The sequence below is a fragment of the Thalassophryne amazonica genome, chromosome 8 (assembly GCF_902500255.1).
Source record: "Thalassophryne amazonica chromosome 8, fThaAma1.1, whole genome shotgun sequence".
Taxonomy (NCBI): domain Eukaryota; kingdom Metazoa; phylum Chordata; class Actinopteri; order Batrachoidiformes; family Batrachoididae; genus Thalassophryne; species Thalassophryne amazonica.
In genome coordinates this window covers 6,250,764-6,268,200 of record NC_047110.1, presented here as the reverse complement: position 1 = coordinate 6,268,200, position 17,437 = coordinate 6,250,764, and the positions used below count along the sequence as shown (strand labels likewise).

The 17,437-nt window shown below is 40.6% G+C and overlaps 2 long non-coding RNA genes across 2 annotated transcripts; both read right to left on the bottom strand.

Annotated features, from left to right (window-relative positions):
* Nucleotides 1-9,192: 9,192 nt before the first annotated feature.
* LOC117516396 lies at nucleotides 9,193-10,128 on the bottom strand. Its single transcript, XR_004562386.1, has 3 exons — nucleotides 10,040-10,128; nucleotides 9,696-9,752; nucleotides 9,193-9,376 (listed from the first exon to the last, which is right to left on the bottom strand). It is a non-coding gene; the product is annotated as an uncharacterized LOC117516396 (long non-coding RNA).
* A 279-nt stretch (nucleotides 10,129-10,407) lies between these two features.
* Nucleotides 10,408-11,263, bottom strand: LOC117515180. Its single transcript, XR_004562096.1, has 3 exons — nucleotides 11,081-11,263; nucleotides 10,707-10,943; nucleotides 10,408-10,498 (listed from the first exon to the last, which is right to left on the bottom strand). It is a non-coding gene; the product is annotated as an uncharacterized LOC117515180 (long non-coding RNA).
* Between the last annotated feature and the right edge of the window lie 6,174 nt (nucleotides 11,264-17,437).

Genomic DNA, 17,437 nt, shown 5'->3' with positions numbered 1-17,437 from the left:
GGAGCCCCGCCGGAAACCGATGATGTCATACATAAGTAACATGCAAAAGAGAAAAATTTTGTGAAAACTCATTATTTTTTGTTTTTTGTCACGTGTTGACTAGGGTGGGTGTTAAAGCAATTTTCAAACAAAAAGGGGGTGTTTATGCTCGGGAAGCAGGGTGGGGGCATTCCCAGTAGAGTGCCTAGATACAGAGAATGGCGGCAACTTAGAACATGGCGCCATTTTGGTTCCAATTGCACTTAACTACTGAATGATCCTTTTATGTTTTCACCATTTTTTAAAATCATTTAACCACATACAGCAACATGTACAGGTGCTATCAAAATAAATGTAAAAATAGTTAAGCTATCACATTGACATAAATTTACCATTTATGATGATTTATTTAATTTAAAGCCTGATTTATGCTTCTGCAGCTCTGTAACTCTGTGTCATGCAATGACGTGCATGATAGTTTTAAAGTTCTCCGTCTCTGAATTATTCTTTATTCTGGATTAATTTGACCCTCAACAAGCTTTTCTTTCTACAATCATCACCTCCAATTCAAAGGGTAAGGTGTACAATTTCAACTTTTTTCCAACTTCGTGCTGCAAAATTGTGGACTTTTTCTGATCCATTTGTAATCAGCGTGTTATGTTTCGGACGCGGTCGGAGCACCGACCCAGCGTTTGAAAGGACCCAGCATAAAATAAGCAGAGCACGGTTCAAAAGATAACAGAATTTAATAAACATAACAGTGTGTGCAGTGCTAAACAACTAAAAAGTCCGCAGTCTGGTGAGGTGGAAACACGGCGCGCTCTCAGCAGCGCAAACGGTCCGGAGCCACAGCAGTTCGGACCCAGGGACCCCGCCGACACCCCCCAGGTGGCCGCGACAAACCAAGTCTGTGAAGAAAGAAAACATGGAGGTGAGTCCAACTCCACACAGAGAGACAACTCAAAGGTGCACGCAATCAGCAAACACTTCCTGGCTTAAATCTATACATCAGCTTCTTACCCTGCAGGCACGGAACAACTCAGTTCAAATCTCCACTGCAGCAGAAGCTGATTAGACAATTAGCATAACGTGACAGCTCACTAACACAAGGTGTGAGGGACACCAAATCCACTGTCATTACTTCATAAAAGTCACCAAAACCAAATTACCTCAGGAAGTGTGCTGAAGAGCGTGAGACCTCACCCAATCCTCCTTCACAGACTGTGGCGTCAAACCTGGAGCGGTCTCTGCGTCCGTGATGGTGAGATTGTTCTCCTGACGTCGATCTCACACGTCTGCTCACAAGGTCGAGTCTCTGGCAATCACACACTGTGCATTCAAGGTTTAAATGCAGCAATCTCTGATCAAGAGATAATACACCACAGCTGTGAGTCCTGATGACCTGCACGTGATAACAAGCCTCAGGTGTTCAGGGTGAGTTCCTAATGCTCAGCCACTCAGTCCTGAATGCATACCACCTGGTGGGAGAAACAGAAAACAAAAACCAAGCCAGCCAAACACCCCAGCCCACAACACAGCGTGCACACTGCAAAAACTATTAAAATACGAAAACAGAAAAGTCAAATCGCAGCCTTTTGTGTCTGATTTAACAGGTTCATGTCCAGGCTGCAGGTCCAAGGCTGAGCACGGTGTGAAAAAAAAGCAGTTGGGCTTTTAATCACAGAAATGACATCAATCCCACTTTCGTCAAATTGGCGAGTGTCAGAGCTGAACTATAATTTGTACCTCTGTTACTGTGCACGTCCAGACTGCTCAGAGTTTTTAATGAAAATACATTGCGATCAGATGGGACATTTTATCCGATGTGACTGAAAACCCATTATACAAAATCTGTTATATACGGTGTTTATTACATGGAAAACAATACAAAAACACTGGGACTTTTTGGTCTGGTGACTGTGAATATCTGGTTTATACAACAATAGTTTAGGTGGGTTTTACTGAACATGGGACTAAACAACAAATTTACTTCTCAAAGCTTTGACGATGAAGTCGTTTTCATCCCACATGGCTGACTTTAATTTACAAAATGTTTCTTCTGTTCAGATCTGAAGGGAATCCGTTTAAGATGGCATCACGAGTCACGTGACTCGTCATGTTGCCACTCTCTCAATTAAGGCACTCTAGCTCCCAGGTGCAGGTACGGTACTTTTTAACATGGAAAAACACCAGTGTTGTCATGTACAAAACACATACCTTTGGTTTTTTTTTTAACCACGCAGTAAGCTTCGATTGTCTCGAATGAAAAAGTTTCCTTAACCACGCCCCTATTTTTACAGAACTTTTTGCTTTAAAACGCCTTAAATTAAGTTCGATAAACATCCCCCCCATACAGTTGTCATTGAGGAAAATGTGTATAGAGACCAAAACTCAGTGGGGGGGGGGGTTGTACCAGGCTGTAAGCATGTTTATTTCTGCTCTGAAGATGGACATTTTAACATGAACTCCTATGGGAATGTGCTTTTTTGGAGCCAGCCTCAAGTGGCCACTCAAGGAACTGCACCTTTTTCCTTAATGCTTGCTTGCTCTTGCTTGCCTCTACTGGTGGTTGGCTCTCACTGCGGTATTGTATCACTTCCTGTTCCGGAGCGCAGTGGTGTTTTGCTGTATCTGTTAGCTGTTTAATCTGCACAGTTAGATTGATCTAGTTAACTAGATAACGATTTGTTTCACAGTGTAATCTTCACGTGCCTTAACTAAAGCACTCCCTCTGCTGAATCACCTCACCAAATTATTTACACATTATTCACTTTGTGTGTTTTTAGGAATCTGCTAGCTTAGCGCAGCTACTAGCTCTTAGCTGATTTAGCATGGCGGCTTCTCCTGTCTCTCCTGCACTTTTCTGCTCTGGGTGTGAAATGTTTAGTTATTCCTCGGCCTCCTTTAGCAGTAATGGTACTTGTAATAAGTGTAGCTTATTCGTAGCTTTGGAGGCCAGGCTGGGAGAATTGGAGACTCGGCTCTGCACCGTGGAAAATTCTACAGCTAGCCAGGCCCCTGTAGTCGGTGCGGACCAAGGTAGCTTAGCCGCCATTAGTTCCCTTCCAGCAGATTCCGAGCAGCCGGGAAAGCAGGCCGACTGGGTGACTGTGAGGAGGAAGCGTAGCCCTAAACAGAAGCCCCGTGTACACTGCCAACCCCTTCACATTTCTAACCGTTTTTCCCCACTCGGCGACACACCCACCGAGGATCAAACTCTGGTTATTGGCGACTCTGTTTTGAGAAATGTGAAGTTAGCGACACCAGCAACCGTAGTCAATTGTCTTCTGGGGGCCAGAGCAGGTGACATTGCAGGAAATTTGAAACTGCTGGCTAAGGCTAAGTGAAAATTTGGTAAGATTGTAATTCACGTCGGCAGTAATGACACTCGGTTACACCAATCGGAGGTCACTAAAATTAACATTGAATCGGTGTGTAACTTTGCAAAAACAATGTTGGACTCTGTAGTTTTCTCTGGGCCCCTCCCCAATCGGACCGGGAGTGACATGTTTAGCCGCATGTTCTCCTTGAATTGCTGGCTGTCTGAGTGGTGTCCAAAAAGTGAGGTGGGCTTCATAGATAATTAGCAAAGCTTCTGGGGAAAACCTGGTCTTGTTAGGAGAGACGGCATCCATCCCACTTTGGATGGAGCAGCTCTCATTTCTAGAAATCTGGCCAATTTTCTTAAATCCTCCAAACCGTGACTATCCAGGGTTGGGACCAGGAAGCAGAGTCGTAGTCTTAAACACCTCTCTGCAGCTTCTCTCCCCCTGCCATCCCCTCATTACCCCATCCCCGTAGAGACAGTGCCTGCTCCCAGACCACCAATAACCAGTAAAAATCTATTTAAGCATAAAAATTCAAAAAGAAAAAATATAGCACATTCAACTGCACCACAGACTAAAACAGTTAAATGTGGTCTATTAAACATTAGGTCTCTCTCTTCTAAGTCCCTGTTAGTAAATGATATAATAATTGATCAACATATTGATTTATTCTGCCTTACAGAAACCTGGTTACAGCAGGATGAATATGTTAGTTTAAATGAGTCAACACCCCCGAGTCACACTAACTGCCAGAATGCTCGTAGCACGGGCCAAGGCGGAGGATTAGCAGCAATCTTCCATTCCAGCTTATTAATTAATCAAAAACCCAGACAGAGCTTTAATTCATTTGAAAGCTTGACTCTTAGTCTTGTCCATCCAAATTGGAAGTCCCAAAAACCAGTTTTATTTGTTATTATCTATCGTCCACCTGGTCGTTACTGTGAGTTTCTCTGTGAATTTTCAGACCTTTTGTCTGACTTAGTGCTTAGGTCAGATAAGATAATTATAGTGACAGCCTCAACACTGCATTTAATCTATTTTTACTCTATTGGCTTTGCTCAAAATGTAAATGAGTCCACCCACCACTTTAATCATATCTTAGATCTTGTTCTGACTTATGGTATGGAAATAGAAGACTTAACAGTATTCCCTGAAAACTCCCTTCTGTCTGATCATTTCTTAATAACATTTACATTTACTCTGATGGACTACCCAGCAGTGGGGAATAAGTTTCATTACACTAGAAGTCTTTCAGAAAGCGCTGTAACTAGGTTTAAGGATATGATTCCTTCTTTATGTTCTCTAATGCCATATACCAACACAGTGCAGAGTAGCTACCTAAACTCTGTAAGTGAGATAGAGTATCTCATCAATAGTTTTACATCCTCATTGAAGACAACTTTGGATGCTGTAGCTCCTCTGAAAAAGAGAGCTTTAAATCAGAAGTGCCTGACTCCGTGGTATAACTCACAAACTCGTAGCTTAAAGCAGATAACCCGTAAGTTGGAGAGGAAATGGCGTCTCACTAATTTAGAAGATCTTCACTTAGCCTGGAAAAAGAGTCTGTTGCTCTATAAAAAAGCCCTCCGTAAAGCTAGGACATCTTTCTACTCATCACTAATTGAAGAAAATAAGAACAACCCCAGGTTTCTTTTCAGCACTGTAGCCAGGCTGACAAAGAGTCAGAGCTCTATTGAGCTGAGTATTCCATTAACTTTAACTAGTAATGACTTCATGACTTTCTTTGCTAACAAAATTTTAACTATTAGAGAAAAAATTACTCATAACCATCCCAAAGACGTATCGTTATCTTTGGCTGCTTTCAGTGATGCCGGTATTTGGTTAGACTCTTTCTCTCCGATTGTTCTGTCTGAGTTGTTTTCATTAGTTACTTCATCCAAACCATCAACATGTCTATTAGACCCCATTCCTACCAGGCTGCTCAAGGAAGCCCTACCATTATTTAATGCTTCGATCTTAAATATGATCAATCTATCTTTGTTAGTTGGCTATGTACCACAGGCTTTTAAGGTGGCAGTAATTAAACCATTACTTAAAAAGCCATCACTTGACCCAGCTATCTTAGCTAATTATAGGCCAATCTCCAACCTTCCTTTTCTCTCAAAAATTCTTGAAAGGGTAGTTGTAAAACAGCTAACTGATCATCTGCAGAGGAATGGTCTATTTGAAGAGTTTCAGTCAGGTTTTAGAATTCATCATAGTACAGAAACAGCATTAGTGAAGGTTACAAATGATCTTCTTATGGCCTCGGACAGTGGACTCATCTCTGTGCTTGTTCTGTTAGACCTCAGTGCTGCTTTTGATACTGTTGACCATAAAATTTTATTACAGAGATTAGAGCATGCCATAGGTATTAAAAGGCACTGCGCTGCGGTGGTTTGAATCATATTTGTCTAATAGATTACAATTTGTTCATGTAAATGGGGAATCTTCTTCACAGACTAAAGTTAATTATGGAGTTCCACAAGGTTCTGTGCTAGGACCAATTTTATTCACTTTATACATGTTTCCCTTAGGCGGTATTATTAGACGGCATTGCTTAAATTTTCATTGTTATGCAGATGATACCCAGCTTTATCTATCCATGAAGCCAGAGGACACACACCAATTAGCTAAACTGCAGGATTGTCTTACAGACATAAAGACATGGATGACCTCTAATTTCCTGCTTTTAAACTCAGATAAAACTGAAGTTATTGTACTTGGCCCCACAAATCTTAGAAACATGGTGTCTAACCAGATGCTTACTCTGGATGGCATTACCCTGACCTCTAGTAATACTGTGAGAAATCTTGGAGTCATTTTTGATCAGGATATGTCATTCAAAGTGCATATTAAACAAATATGTAGGACTGCTTTTTTGCATTTACGCAATATCTCTAAAATTACAAAGGTCTTGTCTCAGAGTGATGCTGAAAAACTAATTCATGCATTTATTTCCTCTAGGCTGGACTATTGTAATTCATTATTATCAGGTTGTCCTAAAAGTTCCCAAAAAAGCCTTCAGTTAATTCAAAATGCTACAGCTAGAGTACTGACGGGGACTAGAAGGAGAGAGCATATCTCACCCATATTGGCCTCTCTTCATTGGCTTCCTGTTAATTCTAGAATATAATTTAAAATTCTTCTTCTTACTTATAAGGTTTTGAATAATCAGGTCCCATCTTATCTTAGGGACCTCGTAGTATCATATCACCCCAATAGAGCGCTTCGCTCTCAGACTGCAGGCTTACTTGTAGTTCCTAGGGTTTGTAAGAGTAGAATGGGAGGCAGAGCCTTCAGCTTTCAGGCTCCTCTCCTGTGGAACCAGCTCCCAATTCAGATCAGGGAGACAGACACCCTCTCTACTTTTAAGATTAGGCTTAAAACTTTCCTTTTTGCTAAAGCTTATAGTTAGGGCTGGATCAGGTGACCCTGAACCATCCCTTAGTTATGCTGCTATAGACGTAGACTGCTGGGGGTTCCCATGATGCACTCTTTCTTTCTCTTTTTGCTCTGTATGCACCACTTTGCATTTAATCATTAGTGATCGATCTCTGCTCCCCTCCACAGCATGTCTTTTTCCTGGTTCTCTCCCTCAGCCCCAACCAGTCCCAGCATAAGACTGCCCCTCCCCGAGCCTGGTTCTGCTGGAGGTTTCTTCCTGTTAAAAGGGAGTTTTTCCTTCCCACTGTAGCCAAGTGCTTGCTCACAGGGGGTCGTTTTGACCGTTGGGGTTTTACATAATTATTGTATGGCCTTGCCTTACAATATAAAGCGCCTTGGGGCAACTGTTTGTTGTGATTTGGCGCTATATATAAAAATAAAAATTGATTGATTGATTGATCCTTACTCTGGATGGCACTACCCTGACCTCTAGTAATACTGTGAGAAATCTTGGAGTCATTTTTGATCAGGATATGTCATTCAATGCGCATATTAAACAAATATGTAGGACTGCTTTTTTGCATTTGCGCAATATCTCTAAAATTAGAAAGGTCTTGTCTCAGAGTGATGCTGAAAAACTAATTCATGCATTTATTTCCTCTAGGCTGGACTACTGTAATTCATTATTATCAGGTTGTCCTAAAAGTTCCCTGAAAAGCCTTCAGTTAATTCAAAATGCTGTAGCTAGAGTACTGACAGGGACTAGAAGGAGAGAGCATATCTCACCCATATTGGCCTCTCTTCATTGGCTTCCTGTTAATTCTAGAATAGAATTTAAAATTCTTCTTCTTACTTATAAGGTTTTGAATAATCAGGTCCCATCTTATCTTAGGGACCTCATAGTACCATATCATCCCAATAGAGCGCTTCGCTCTCAGACTGCAGGCTTACTTGTAGTTCCTAGGGTTTGTAAAACCAGTGGTATCTTTTGCTGCTGCTCTGGGCTGAGATGTGTGTGTGTGTGTGTGTGTGTGTGTGTGTGTGTGTGTGTGTGTGTGTGTGTGTGTGTGTGTGTGTGTGTGAGAGAGAGCGAGAGAGAGGACAGTATGCATAAAAATCCCTGTAACAACTTGAACTATACCCCCCCCCCCCCCCGAAATCACTGATCACATTGAATAATTATTATTCATAAGAACTTGAGAAAAAAAAAGTTGACCCATGGTTATCTAAACACAAATAGAAAATTGTCAAGGATTTTATATAGTTCATGCTCATATTATCATTTATTTTCTTTAGTTTATGCTTATATTATTATCATTTATTTTCTTTTAGTTTATGCTTATATTATTTTTCCTCTTAGTGAGAAGAGGAGGTTTTAGAAAGAAAGACTTGTTGTCTGCATTCTTCATGAGTGAGCAAGCTATTTTTCATTTTACATAAGTACCTTATCCTGCTGTGGACAAGCCGCAAGGCTCATGTCGCAGGAATGGAAGGTTCCAGCAGTCACCTTGTCTCGATATCTCCCTCTTGCAGACATGACTCATGTGTAACCTCTCCCGACTGTCCTTGTTTGTTTTTTCTCATGTTGATGAACTAAATAAAAGGCTGGGCCAGAGGAGGGGATTTTGGGAGAGCTTTGGAGCTTAGCACATAAGCTGCTTCTTGTTCTCCTCCTCTGCGCAGAGCAAAATATATATATATATATATTTGTCTCTCTCTGACTGGTTTCTTTACAGTGTCTGTGCCTCTCATTTCTTTAAAAACAGGGTGCAAACCCAACAAAAATGTACAAACCAAGGTGACAACTTCACGGACATCCTGATCCACACAGTCCTGGGTTGTTAGGGTTGTCGTCTCTGGCAACCCACCAAAGAGGATATGAATTATAGCGGGGCTTAAGCCGTATAGACGTGGGCCATTGTTTAAAAAACAATGACCCAAAATACGGCCTGCCACCACAAACATGTCGCTCTCCTGGAGTTCCTGGGAGGTGGATGGTAACAGGTGGTCCTGTTCACCTTCAAAGAGCAAAGTCTTCACTCCTGAGATATAGAAAAAAAAAAAACAGAAATCCAGCCATGTAAAAAGGCTTCATACGATTTGATAGGATAACTTGAAAGAAAATCTGTCTCTTACCCTTTGCTTCATCTAGCATAAATCCAGACTGCAGGTGGCCCATGACAGTAGACAGGACGTACCTGCTGACCCCCTCACCAATGGCAGCATCACCTTGCACAGTGAGATGAGACAGGCCATAATTACAGGGGTCATAGAACGTTTCAGTTTCTAGAATAGTCTGAATACAAACACTCAGAAATGAGAAGAATAAAGAAAGTATACAAAGACAGTTGGATAATGCTGGTCCACAATCTGAGGAGTAATTCTCATCATAACCAAATTGGTGTTTTTTCTGATCATGCATGTACAGCTATTAGGTTAGCTGTGGTTACTTGTGAACACATTATATGAACACACTTGACCTGTACCTGTGAGTTTACATTGCTGTTGATTCACCCACTGCACATGCGGCCTCTTATAAAAAGATATAATAGCCTTGTTCCTGTCCTCCACTGAATCCTGCAGATTAAAATTCAACGACAAGGGGTCGCCATCTCTGTGGGCCTCACGAGTGACATGGGTAAACAGTTGTGCTGCCTTGATGGGATCCAGCTCTGTAATCCAAGCTAAAGAACACATTTAAGTGTCAGGACATTAATGTCAATGTTGCTTAACTAACTCCACTAAATAACTTATGTTTTGTTTGTCAGTTTGGGATATTTAGTCTAGACTGCAGATGATAAGACATATTTCCAGGATTAATGCTGCGTCATTACCAATAAAATAATGGTGTTAGGCTTATGCCCCTTAAATATTCATACTTCATTGCTTCTCTAGAGATAATGTCAATGATTATTGTGATATTGGTGGCTTGATTTGTGATGGACAATAGGTGCGAAAATTGATAATTTAAGCAAATCATGAAATCAGTTTTGTTGGGCTTACCATCTACTGGATGAACAGGACCACTTGATGGGACCTCCTGATGTGATACGCCTGCTTCTGATGGGATCACAGAAAAATATTAGAATACTAGATAAATACTTGAGCATATTGAACATTACCTGAAAAAGGAGTATTGCATTATGTCCACAAAATCTATTTTTGTATCCATACAATAGGATATTATTTCATATTTATTCATTTACTTTATTTAATCAGGTAAAACACTCAATGAGATTGACATAACTTTTCCAAGAGAGACCTGGCCATATGTTGGTTATTAGAGGTGTTGCTATAGGTGGAACTTGTCATTCAAACATTATGTGGAAAGAACACCAAATACAAACCCTGAGCTGAAGCGTCTACACTGTCCTCATGGAAAAGCACAACCTCATCTGAGGTCAAGGCATCTGTCCTGCTGGGTCCAGGTCTAGCCTCATTCACACCCTGTGACTGACTTCAAAGCATGCAAATAAGGTTTGGTGGTTAGTGAAGTAGCACGCTAACGCATACAGACACTTTATCCAGTTACCTTTATGAACTGCATTGGTATACATTCTTTTTTGCATTGGAAAAAATTAGATATTTAGAGCCTCAAGTTATTGTGCAAACTTACATGCACATAATAAATACACCACCAGGGTTAAAACATGACAGCTGACAAAGAATCATCATCATTAAGACTATATAAAAGTCTTTTGTCAATACCTTGCACAAGCCACATTGTGCTGCCGTATTTCTGTAAATGGAAACTCCACAGAAAATACATCTAGTCTGAGGTCCATTGTCAGCCCTCACATCACTTCCTGTGCACAAAGAAATAAAACACCCCAGAGTGTAAAAACACAGATTTTATGGAAAATTGTTTCCATAAAACATATTTCCTGTTATCAACAGCCTGTGAATTCCAAAGCTGCAAAGCCTTTTATAGCCAAAATTGAATATAAACAGCATAAAATAAAAAATGTGACGATGCAGAGAGAAACCAGATTTTATGGAAAATGTATGCATTACCTGCTCCATGTTCAAGTTGCGCTGGAGAGGGCGAATATAGATGGTTGTTGTGTTGATTCCCAGGCTTGGATCTCTGAGATAGTTGACTGTGTACCCCGTGTTGGGACAAGGTAAAGGAGTCAACTGGCGGTTTCTTGTACTTCCCCTTATCTTTAGCAGCTCAACCCCCCCCATCCCTTAACTTGGGGTAGGTTGAGAGAAGTACTTCCTGGAAGTGAGCCGAGCTGGATGGGTCACCTAAGAAATAAAGACCAAAGTTCTTATAAAAAATCCCTGTATACTGTAGAGATCCGGGACATATTGTAAAAACTTAAGTATATATTAATTCTGTCGATAAGACCAGTCTAAAAATGCTACAAAATTACATAACTTACAATGGAAGCTCGGGCGAGCTGCACCCAGCCCTGCTCGCTGGAGGCAGTCCTTCTCGTAGCGAGTTGGTACAAGCAGGGAGTCTTTTTTTGCCAGGCAGCAAAACTGATGAGAATACCTAGTGAAGGTCAATCTTGGCTGCCTTGGTTGTGGCCTAGCTGGCTGCCTTGGCCTCGCACGGTTGTATGAAAACAGCCTTGAAACTTCAGCTACAAAAATACAATGAGGCAGCAATAAAACAATTAATTAAAACGATTTGAAGTTATGTCTAACATCAAGACAGCCTTAAATTCTGTATAATTGGATATGGCCATCAGATATTAAAATTCCTGTATTCCAAACCTATCTTAGCTTACCATCAACAGGGTGGTGTTGGCCGACGGGCTGAGTTCCCGGTATGGCAATGGCTGTGAATAAGTAGAAAAAGTACAGAAAAAATTGGTATATTGACCTTGAGTACAGCTCATTGACCATGCTGTTCATATCTACAACTATATCTCTGCGGAAAATTAAGCAGATTTGTGCCAATGAAATACATGACAGTGCTTTACTCATTCACTTAAACACTTTATTGCACCAGTGCGCCCAACCTTTCAGGGACAATTGTTACACACAAAATTATATGACTGCCATCCGTACTGCCTGCACACTTGTGTGAGTGGATGTAGTGTAGATTAACTCTGCACTGCCGTTTTCCAATCTCTACAATACATCCATAACTTCAATAACCCCTCCAGCTGCCTTAAGCTGGGCCATGCTGAAGCTACCACAAGTTTATATTACTTTCACTAAAGTTTCTATGGCAATAGGGGCAAACATACTGTACTTTTATGTTCAAGCACATGCGTTGTTGGCTAATTCAATACATAGTAAAATGTATGTTCCGATGTGTTGTCGCGCAAAGACCCAGCTCCTTAGCGGACCATGCAGTTGATACACCGCCTGAATCAGGTTACTAATTTTGGTCAACCTGCTCAACAGCCTCAACTACCTGTATAAATGTATAATCTGTGCATTACTATAAATCTGGATGTATTTTACAATGTAGTGTGTCAAACAAAATGTAAACTTTTTACTGTCCCAATTATTTTCTCTTATTTGCAATTTTGACAGATAAAAGTAATCATCAATACAGCCGTCTTCCTTAAGCTTTAATATAAAGGTTCAACCTTCAACATGCACTGTGGATGGGTACAGAGCGCCAGGGTAAAAATGTACAAGATTAGCTACAATTTAGCGTCACGTAGCTAACCATGACTCTGCGTAACTAGTCAAGACTACCCAAATGACGTATTGTTTTGAGTTTGAACTTTATGATATTGCATATTATATATTGCACCAACATTATACATGAAAGCCCCACACTTAATGGGCCTTGAGGAAATGAAACACCAGGGCGATAAACGTTTTGTTAGCAAACTTACCTGTTCCCTGCCTTCCATCAGCTCCCTGAGCCTGTCCCACAGTGGAAGCTAGTGGAACAGAAAGTAAAGACGGAGTCAACACATCTCGACTGGACGTAAATAAAATAAAACGCATCTGTTATCTAAGCCGTACCTTGACTTTCCAAGTCATCGAGACGATTGGCAGCATCCCGGAGAAGCTCGGACACTGACCTCCTCGTGAACTCCGCCATGATTCACTGTCCCGCTCTTCTTCCTCTTTCCGGTTGTTTGGCAGGAGACTAGTCGATTTCTGCACTAGTATGTGATTGACCAATAGGCAAATAGTCCAACCCAATACACACTTTGGACCGCCCCCTCATTTGAATTGCTTTTCTTCACGAATTTCATGCTGATTGCATGAAAAAAGAAATATAAGAACCAAGTCCTTTTATTGATTTATTTATATTTAATTCCATTTCTATATATTTTTTATTTCCATATTTCCTTTTCTATTAATTTTTTAACATTTTTATTTATTTTTAATTCATTTAAACTTTTTAAAATCTTTATTTTTGTACATATTTAATTATTAATGCTTTTATTTCCATTAATATATATTTTTTATTTTATTTTTGTCTTTTATTTTTATAACTTTGTTTTTATTTTCACTTTTTTCATTTATTTATTAATTTCTTTTTGACAGTTTTTTTATTTTAAATTTTATTTATTTTTTATATTTTTTCATTTATTTATTATTTTCTTTTTGACAGTTTGTTTTTATTTTCACTTTTATTTGATTTTTTTTATTTTATTTATTTATTCATTCATTTATTTATTTTTGACAATTTTGGTCCTCAATAATCACCACCATACACAATCACCCATTGAAGATTAGAACTGTAACTGTAATGATAATCAGTTCGGTGTCGGGTGGAGAAAACACATGAACAATAGGCTCTCACTGCGGTATTGTATCACTTCCTGTTCCGGAGCACAGCGGTGTTTTTCTGTATCTGTTAGCTGTTTAATCTGCGCAGTTAGATTGATCTAGTTATCTAGATTACGATTTGTTTCCCAGTGTAATCTTTACGTGCCTTAACTAAAGCACTCCTTCTGCTGAATCACCTCTAAATTATTTACACATTATTCACTTTGCGTGTTTTTAGGAATCCGCTAGCTTAGCGTAGCTACTAGCTCTTAGCCGATTTAGCATGGCGGCTTCTCCTGTCTCTCCCGCACTTTTCTGCTCTGGGTGTGAAATGTTTAGTTATTCCTCGGCCTCCTTTAGCAGTAACGGTACTTGTAATAAGTGTAGCTTATTCGTAGCTTTGGAGGCCAGGCTGGGCGAATTGGAGACTCGGCTCCGCACCGTGGAAAATTCTACAGCTAGTCAGGCCCCTGTAGTCGGTGCGGACCAAGGTAGCTTAGCCGCCGTTAGTTCCCCCCTGGCAGATCCCGAGCAGCCGGGAAAGCAGGCTGACTGGGTGACTGTGAGGAGGAAGTGTAGCCCTAAACAGAAGCCCCGTGTACACCGCCAACCCGTTCACATCTCTAACCGTTTTTCCCCACTCAACGACACACCCGCCGAGGATCAAACTCTGGTTATTGGCGACTCTGTTTTGAGAAATGTGAAGTTAGTGACACCAGCAACCATAGTCAATTGTCTTCCGGGGGCCAGAGCAGGCGACATTGAAGGAAATTTGAAACTGCTGGCTAAGGCTAAGCGTAAATTTGGTAAGATTGTAATTCACGTTGGCAGTAATGACACCCGGTTACGCCAATCGGAGGTCACTAAAATTAACATTAAATCGGTGTGTAACTTTGCAAAAACAATGTCGGACTCTGTAGTTTTCTCTGGGCCCCTCCCCAATCGGACCGGGAGTGACATGTTTAGCCGCATGTTCTCCTTGAATTGCTGGCTGTCTGAGTGGTGTCCAAAAAATGAGGTGGGCTTCATAGATAATTGGCAAAGCTTCTGGGGAAAACCTGGTCTTGTTAGGAGAGACAGCATCCATCCCAATTTGGATGGAGCAGCTCTCATTTCTAGAAATCTGGCCAATTTTCTTAAATCCTCCAAACCGTGACTATCCAGGGTTGGGACCAGGAAGCAGAGTTGTAGTCTTACACACCTCTCTGCAGCTTCTCTCCCCCTGCCATCCCCTCATTACCCCATCCCCGTAGAGACGGTGCCTGCTCCCAGACTACCAATAACCAGCAAAAATCTATTTAAGCATAAAAATTCAAAAAGAAAAAATAATATAGCACCTTCAACTGCACCACAGACTAAAACAGTTAAATGTGGTCTATTAAACATTAGGTCTCTCTCTTCTAAGTCCCTGTTGGTAAATGATATAATAATTGATCAACATATTGATTTATTCTGCCTAACAGAAACCTGGTTACAGCAGGATGAATATGTTAGTTTAAATGAGTCAACACCCCCGAGTCACACTAACTGTCAGAATGCTCGTAGCACGGGCCGGGGCGGAGGATTAGCAGCAATCTTCCATTCCAGCTTATTAATTAATCAAAAACCCAGACAGAGCTTTAATTCATTTGAAAGCTTGTCTCTTAGTCTTGTCCATCCAAATTGGAAGTCCCAAAAACCAGTTTTATTTGTTATTATCTATCGTCCACCTGGTCGTTACTGTGAGTTTCTCTGTGAATTTTCAGACCTTTTGTCTGACTTAGTGCTTAGCTCAGATAAGATAATTATAGTGGGCGATTTTAACATCCACACAGATGCTGAGAATGACAGCCTCAACACTGCATTTAATCTATTATTAGACTCTATTGGCTTTGCTCAAAAAGTAAATGAGTCCACCCACCACTTTAATCATATCTTAGATCTTGTTCTGACTTATGGTATGGAAATAGAAGACTTAACAGTATTCCCTGAAAACTCCCTTCTGTCTGATCATTTCTTAATCAATCAATCAATCAATTTTTTTTTATATAGCGCCAAATCACAACAAACAGTTGCCCCAAGGCGCTTTATATTGTAAGGCAAGGCCATACAATAATTATGTAAAACCCCAACGGTCAAAACGACCCCCTGTGAGCAAGCACTTGGCTACAGTGGGAAGGAAAAACTCCCTTTTAACAGGAAGAAACCTCCAGCAGAACCAGGCTCAGGGAGGGGCAGTCTTCTGCTGGGACTGGTTGGGGCTGAGGGAGAGAACCGGGAAAAAGACATGCTGTGGAGGGGAGCAGAGATCGATCACTAATGATTAAATGCAGAGTGGTGCATACAGAGCAAAAAGAGAAAGAAACAGTGCATCATGGGAACCCCCCAGCAGTCTACGTCTATAGCAGCATAACTAAGGGATGGTTCAGGGTCACCTGATCCAGCCCTAACTATAAGCTTTAGCAAAAAGGAAAGTTTTAAGCCTAATCTTAAAAGTAGAGAGGGTGTCTGTCTCCCTGATCTGAATTGGGAGCTGGTTCCACAGGAGAGGAGCCTGAAAGCTGAAGGCTCTGCCTCCCATTCTACTCTTACAAACCCTAGGAACTACAAGTAAGCCTGCAGTCTGAGCGAAGCGCTCTATTGGGGTGATATGGTACTACGAGGTCCCTAAGATAAGATGGGACCTGATTATTCAAAACCTTATAAGTAAGAAGAAGAATTTTAAATTCTATTCTAGAATTAACAGGAAGCCAATGAAGAGAGGCCAATATGGGTGAGATATGCTCTCTCCTGCTAGTCCCCATCAGTACTCTAGCTGCAGCATTTTGAATTAACTGAAGGCTTTTTAGGGAACTTTTAGGACAACCTGATAATAATGAATTACAATAGTCCAGCCTAGAGGAAATAAATGCATGAATTAGTTTTTCAGCATCACTCTGAGACAAGACCTTTCTGATTTTAGAGATATTGCGTAAATGCAAAAAAGCAGTCCTACATATTTGTTTAATATGCGCTTTGAATGACATATCCTGATCAAAAATGACTCCAAGATTTCTCACAGTATTACTAGAGGTCAGGGTAATGCCATCCAGAGTAAGGATCTGGTTAGACACCATGTTTCTAAGATTTGTGGGGCCAAGTACAATAACTTCAGTTTTATCTGAGTTTAAAAGCAGGAAATTAGAGGTCATCCATGTCTTTATGTCTGTAAGACAATCCTGCAGTTTAGCTAATTGGTGTGTGTCCTCTGGCTTCATGGATAGATAAAGCTGGGTATCATCTGCGTAACAATGAAAATTTAAGCAATACCGTCTAATAATACTGCCTAAGGGAAGCATGTATAAAGTGAATAAAATTGGTCCTAGCACAGAACCTTGTGGAACTCCATAATTAACTTTAGTCTGTGAAGAAGATTCCCCATTTACATGAACAAACTGTAATCTATTAGACAAATATGATTCAAACCACCGCAGCGCAGTGCCTTTAATACCTATGGCATGCTCTAATCTCTGTAATAAAATTTTATGGTCAACAGTATCAAAAGCAGCACTGAGGTCTAACAGAACAAGCACAGAGATGAGTCCACTGTCCGAGGCCATAAGAAGATCATTTGTAACCTTCACTAATGCTGTTTCTGTACTATGATGAATTCTAAAACCTGACTGAAACTCTTCAAATAGACCATTCCTCTGCAGATGATCAGTTAGCTGTTTTACAACTACCCTTTCAAGAATTTTTGAGAGAAAAGGAAGGTTGGAGATTGGCCTATAATTAGCTAAGATAGCTGGGTCAAGTGATGGCTTTTTAAGTAATGGTTTAATTACTGCCACCTTAAAAGCCTGTGGTACATAGCCAACTAACAAAGATAGATTGATCATATTTAAGATCGAAGCATTAAATAATGGTAGGGCTTCCTTGAGCAGCCTGGCAGGAATGGGGTCTAATAAACATGTTGATGGTTTGGATGAAGTAACTAATGAAAATAACTCAGACAGAACAATCGGAGAGAAAGAGTCTAACCAAATACCGGCATCACTGAAAGCAGCCAAAGATAACGATACGTCTTT